Here is a 6,748-nt window from a genome sequence, read left to right as displayed (position 1 = left end):
GACACTCAGGAGGCAATGCAAATGAGTCAACAGACAGCACCGAGGTCCCAGCAGCAGCAGGCAGGGTACTGCCTATGCAACAGGGCGTGATGACAGATAATTAGCTGTGACATGCCCCTTGATGGCAGTGGGATGAGAGCGTTCAGTTGGAAACCAGTGTGCAACATGGCATCGTGAACCATGAAGTTTAACTTTGGAGCAGAAATTCTCTTTTGCTGAACTAGTTTTAGGGAGGTTGTTGGGAAGAGTTAAGTTTTCAAGATGCTAGGAATGAAAGATAAAATTTGTTAACTACCTACTGAGTTCCAGCCATTGGGAAATGTACTTACCATATAAAGTCAGTTTTAATGTTCTAAAAATTTTTATTTTGGAAAAAAATAAAACTGCCCTTCTATTACAGATAACAAAACTGCAGCATAGAAAAGTAATGCAACTTGCTCAATGACATATTGCTAATAAATAGGAGAGACACGAGGCCTTCCTAGGGCTGTCTGGGTTCAGAGTTGGTCATATAATTTTCCTATTTCAATAAGATGTTGAGTACTTTTCTAAAAAGGAATTTAGTAGCAGTTCCCCACTTTTTCTCTACTCTTTGGGTTTACTTAGTTTTACTCAACTTGATTTAAATAAGCCTTCCTCATGTATTTAACATTCTTATATCATACTAAAATATAGTATTTCTTGTTTTAAGTATTAAATTGGTTATTTAAAAAATTACTCTTTTGGAACAATTTCCTGCGGACTATATATTGGAATATAGTGTTGAATCCATGTTAAATTTCCTGAAGTTGACAATTGGATTATGGTTATGTAAGAGGATGCCATTCTTCTTAGGGGACACACAGAAATAGGGACAAATGTTGGTCATGGTATATGCTACTTAACTTTCAACTTTGTCCAAGAAAATATTAATCATGATATGTAAATGGGTAATATGAAAATAGAGTGACAAAAATGCACAAAGTATTGACAGTTGTTAAATGTAGGCGACTATGCAGGGGTTCATTGCATTTTTGCATCTATTGTCTAGCTTGGGTTCTTTTCAAAGTAAGGTAGAATGAATTGATACTCTTTTTAGCTTTGTAGTAGGCTCATTTTTCTTTGGCAACTTTAAGGTGTACATTTGCAAAGTTAGCCATGACTTTCATTACGTGTAGTCTCAGTGGCTGAGTGGAGCTGATTCCCATAGCAGACTAGCCCTTTCACCCTTGTCACAAACTATCAGTGTCTTTGGTGCTGGCATAATCATCTATTGCATATATGAAGCCATTTGGGGGATTTGCCACTCAGTCTTCATTTTGTGGCCCAGAAGGGCCTCATGATAAGTAATCATGATGAAGGAGGATAATGTATACAAGAGTTCTAGTCAATAAGAAGATACATTTTTTGTCATTGTAATTCAGTTGGGAATTTCAGCCATGTGGAGATTATTAATCTCACAGGCCATTTTTCCACCAAAGGGAAAAATTGCATTTCTTCTGCCTTTCAAGGATCACATGAACATGTATTTTTTAAACCAGAAGAGAAAGACCAGATGTCTTCACTGTTCACTTCAGTTGGAAACATTTGATGTCCATAATCAACATTTTGAAATGTGTTCAAAGCTACCACCTTGTGGTGAGAGTCTGTTCAGTTTTTAGCAGATGCAATGAGCTTCCTTGGTAGCTCAGTTGGTAAGGAATCTGCCTGCAGTGTGGGAGACCCTGGTTTGATTCCTGAGTTGGGAAGATCCCTTGAAAAAAGGATAGGCTACCCACTCCAGTATTCTGGCCTGGAGAATTCCATGGACAGTCCATGGAATTGCAAAGAGTCGGACACGACTGAGTGACTTTCACTTTCACCTTAATGAAAGTCTGACCAAATCAGAAGACTAGCAGGAAAGAACACTGCAGAAATACATTTTAGCACGTGTCAGAAGATCTGTTTTGAAGTCTACATAAAAAATACAAGAGTATATTTCCATGTGTAATTTACTTAATCTAATTGATTGATAACCTTACTCATTTTGCTAACAGTTTCCATTTGAAAGCCATGACAGATTTTATTCATTGTTCGTTCTTAAACTCTCCCAAATTAAAAGTCTAAAGTTTCCTATTTCATAGGGGAAAATAAGAATAAATTTCTGCTTAGTGGCAGCCATTCTTTACCAAGATTTCAAAATAGAAGTCCCTCTTTTCTTTCAAACTTCCTTTCAAACAGTCAAGTTTCATGAAGGACTATAAAAGTCCCTTTGCTCCAGTCTTTCCCACATACAACTCATACTTCCTAGATACAGTAATTTTCAGCTCTTCAAGTTGATTCTTCTGATTTTGCCTCCTTATTTCTAAAGAGCATAGTTAAACTTCTTACCTTTAAAAAAATTTAGCATGTTTTAACACGCTACTGTGGCTAATGAGGATTCAGCTTTTATCATAGCCTCTTCAATTAACTTTTCTAGCAATTTTCTCATCCTCCAGGTTTCAGCTTAATTCTTTAGCTCATCTTTAATCATCCGTCTAAATTAGATGCACCCCCCCCCAACACCAGATTTTTTAAAATAAAAGTACACTGTGTGTTTCTTTCCTTCTTCTACAATGGTTAGGTATCTTGACTGCTTGTCTGTTGTGTGGCAATACTCCCAGCTACCACAACTCCAGTTTCTCTCTCTATCCCTTACAGTTAGGTTTCTGATAATATTCAGGATAGTAACCAACCAAAGCATAAACCACAACCAACAGCAACAACAAAAACTCCCTCAATTTTCTATATTTTTCCTTCTAATGGGATACAGGCAGACTTTGGGGTGATATTCATTTTCAAATTAAAAATATTTCTATGTGGGATAAAGTCCAAAGATGTAGTAGCCATTTTACAGTACTGATAGTAAAAGTAAAAAGATAAAACCTACGCATTAAAGGTGATGGAGAAAAATTATAAAGAGCCTGTCCTCCTAAAGGCATCGCTGTGCTATCTTACTTACCCTGGGCACTCAACTTTCTTCACAGTCCAACTCTCACATCCATACATGACCACTGGAAAAACCATAGCCTTACCTAGATGGACATTTGTTGCCAAAGTAATATCTTTGCTTTTTAATGTGCTATCTAGTTTGGTCATAACTTTCCTTCCAAGGAGTGAAAGTGAAAGTGAAGTCACTCAGTTGTGTCTGACTCCTTGCGACCCCATGGACTGTAGCCTTTCAGGCTCCTCAGTTCGTGAAATTTTCCAGGCAAGAGTACTGGAGTGGGTTGCCATTTCCTTCTCCACAGGATCTTCCCAACCCAGGGATTGAACCCAGGTCTCCCGTGTTGTGGGCAGACATTTTACAGTCTGAGCCACCAGGGGTAGAATTCAAAGGTGAGTTTCAAGTGTCTGTCTTGGGCTAGCGATTGTATCATTGTATCACTTAAATGGACATGTTCCAGTTTGTCAATATTCCTCTTAAACCATGCATTTTAAGTCAAATGAATATTCCAGATGTGACTCAGACACCACATATTTCTCTATCTGTACTAATGAAGCATAATACCATAGCACTTCCATAGTATCTCTTTCTTCTTTGTCAATCACATAGCACCTTTATTGGCTACATTGCACTATTGCCTTATATTGACCTTGAAATTCACTAAAATCTCCTGCTAGTTTTTGTCTTATAATTCCATTTAATTTTTCAATTATGCTTTCAAAGTGTGAGACTTTGCATTATTCCTTTTAAATGTCATCTCTTTCATTTCAAGCTCTATTCTTGGTTTGTTAATATATCAAAATTTTTTTTTCTTTTTTAAAGTTCATATTCTCTCTCTCCACCCAGTTTGATCTTCCATTGGTTTGTTGCTTGTGTAACAATTTTAACTAGGAAATGGCAAAGAACAAAATACATGGTGTTATTGGGTCTTCATGGACTGAGCTCAGAACAGCTATCTTATGACCAGTCCTTGGAAGTTATTTTACTAGACAGATCTTTTCCTCTGCCTCCAATTTTAAAAACTATATGGAGATGCAAGTGAGCACCACCTCTGAGATCTGCTTATAGGAAAGAAGATAGAACATAACTTCAGAGGGGCACAAAAGTAATAGCTTTTCATTCTTGATTTTATAGGAAGGTTCACTCAGGCATTTTTACTCACTCTGTTTAGACTGTAAAGCTCAGCTCAGTTTGTGGCATTGGCATGCAGTGGCTGCTTATACAACAGGAAACTGTGGATTTAAGTGGTGTGCAATGTGCTTTCCAGTGAGTGCATAATAATTTCATTTACTATGTTCTATAAGCTGCTTGGAGAACTGAACAATAGAAAATCTCTAAGATTGCAAAAAAGTATTATTTTTAATAAACAATACAGCATATTATAGGAGGAGTAATGGTCACCTGATCAAGTCCTAAGATCTTACAGAGCTGTAAATAAATAGAAATAAGTCCTTGAGTAAAATAAAAATAAAGCAGCACATTTAGGGTAAAAGTATCATGAGAATGGGTATAGTTCTCTCTTAAGAGTTAGGATTTCTTAGATTTAATGCTTATGTTTTGGGACAGATAGAATGAATTCCAAATTTCTTAGTATTGCACGTATGACTGATTTTATTCCCAATTTATCTCTCTACTCCCCTCCATGAAAACTATGCTCCAACCACACTGACATTCAGAAATCTATATTTCTGAATGTTCCATGTTCTTTCAAATTCCTGTGACTTTGCTCATGCCGTCACTTCCACAAGGAATGCCTTTCTCTACTTTAATATCTGGCTTCTCTGGTGGCTCAGACAGTAAAGAATCTCCTTGCAATATAGGAGATCTGGGTTCAATCTCTGGGTTGGGAAGATCCCCTGGAGAAGGGAATGACTACCCACTCCAGTATTCTTGCCTGGAGGATTCCACGGACAGAGGAGCCTAGTGGGGCTGCAGTCCATGGAGTTGCAAAGAGTCGGACACAAATGAGCACCTAACACACACGCTAATGTTTGGCAAATTCATTGGTATTCTTAAGACCCAAGTCAAATATCGTCTCAATGTATGTTCTTGACTTTCCCTTCCTCAAATCCATAGTGTGTGCTTAATACATGTCTATGAAATGAGTACTCAATAAACCTCCAAAAATATGAAGTGACGAATTCAGTTTCATTGATGTTTATATAAAATATTAATAAATCTTACATTATAAAATAATTTATCTGAAAAGCTTTGAATACATAATGTTTTAATAAGTCAAAATGTATTTGTGAGAACCAACTGAGTAATGCTGTTTGAAAGTTAGAACAATGCTATTATTATACACATTCTCTTTTGCTAACACATTTTGAATATCTTGTATACATAGCCTGAAGATTGTTTAATATAGGGAAGCCCAATAACCAATCAGGTGTATATAACTTTAGTCTTGTTTCTGATTATTGAGATGGGAATGTCAGACTACACATTTTCTATAGTGCATGATTATTATTGATATTATTTCTTTCTAAAATTTCATTTTAATTAAAATGTTTGCCCTCTATAACTAGCCTATAAGAGTTCTTCATTGGGAATATAATTTTAGTAATACAAGATCAAAAAGAGAAAAAAATGTTTTCTTAAAAGATAAGAAGAAATTAACGAATGACATTCTTGCAGAATTGTACAATGAGGGACTTGTGAAGTAATTTTTTTTGAAAATATATAGCAGGCTGCTAAATAAGAGACAGTGATATTTGAATTAAACACAATGAACTGATGTTATTTGTAGAGCACAATGATGCATTTTCTCTACCTTTATGCCTTCTTGTGGGCCTCTAAGAGGAAGTATGAGGTGAAACATGGATGGGTAGTTCTTTTGTCAACCAATTGACAGATAGGAGAACACAGTTCACGTACAGGCACTATTAACTTTCTTTTTACAAAGTAAAGCTTTTACCTCTCCAAAGTGTGACAAAGGTTGGGATTTTGCTGTGGCCTTGAACCTTATGAGGAAGATCAGTTTAAAAAAGTTAATTAGAATCCCATTTATATGTCACATGATTAATTTAAACTACAAATGTAGTGTCCTTTCTATGTGTTGGTCACTGCCAAGGAATTAAAATGTATTTACATCTTAAAACTGTAGAAATGCCTAGTCATTAAAAAAAAAAAACTTTTATTGAAGTATATTTGCTTACAGTGTTAGTTTCTGGTATACAGCAAAGTGATTCAATTATATATTTTATATATATATATATATATTCTTTTTCATTGTAGTTTATTGTAGGATATTGAATCTAGTTCCCCAGGCTGTACAGTAAGACCTTGTTGTTAGCTGTTTTTTATATGCTAGTTCGTGTCTGTTAATCGCAACTCCTAACTTATCCCTCACCTCTCCCCTTTCTGCTTTGGTGGCCATAAGTTTGTTTTCTATGTCTGTGAGTCTGTTTCTGCTTCATAAATAAGTCCAGTTGTGTCCTACTCATGTATTTTAATCAGCTTACTATTAATCATGGTTTTTCTTTACAATGTAAACAGAGTGCAGCAACTTATTTAGATTGTCATTTTGTTGATCTTTAAAATTTTAAAACGTGCCCCAAATCTTCATATTTGTTTAAATACCATGGAATTGGTACAACCTACCATTTTAAAGTAAAAGTTGCTCACTCGTGTCTGATTCTTTGAGACCCCCTGGACTGCAGTCCATGGAATCCTCCAGGCCAGAATACTGGAGTGGATAGTCTTTCCCTTCTCCAGGGGATCTTCCCAACCCAGGGATTGAACCCATGTCTCCTGCATTGCAGGCAGATTCTTTACCAGCTGAGCCACCTGGGAAGCCCCACT

This window comes from Ovis canadensis, chromosome 2 (assembly GCF_042477335.2).
Source record: "Ovis canadensis isolate MfBH-ARS-UI-01 breed Bighorn chromosome 2, ARS-UI_OviCan_v2, whole genome shotgun sequence".
Lineage (NCBI taxonomy): Eukaryota > Metazoa > Chordata > Mammalia > Artiodactyla > Bovidae > Ovis > Ovis canadensis.
The sequence above is the reverse complement of the archived record's forward strand: the minus strand, read 5'-3'. Positions refer to the sequence as shown.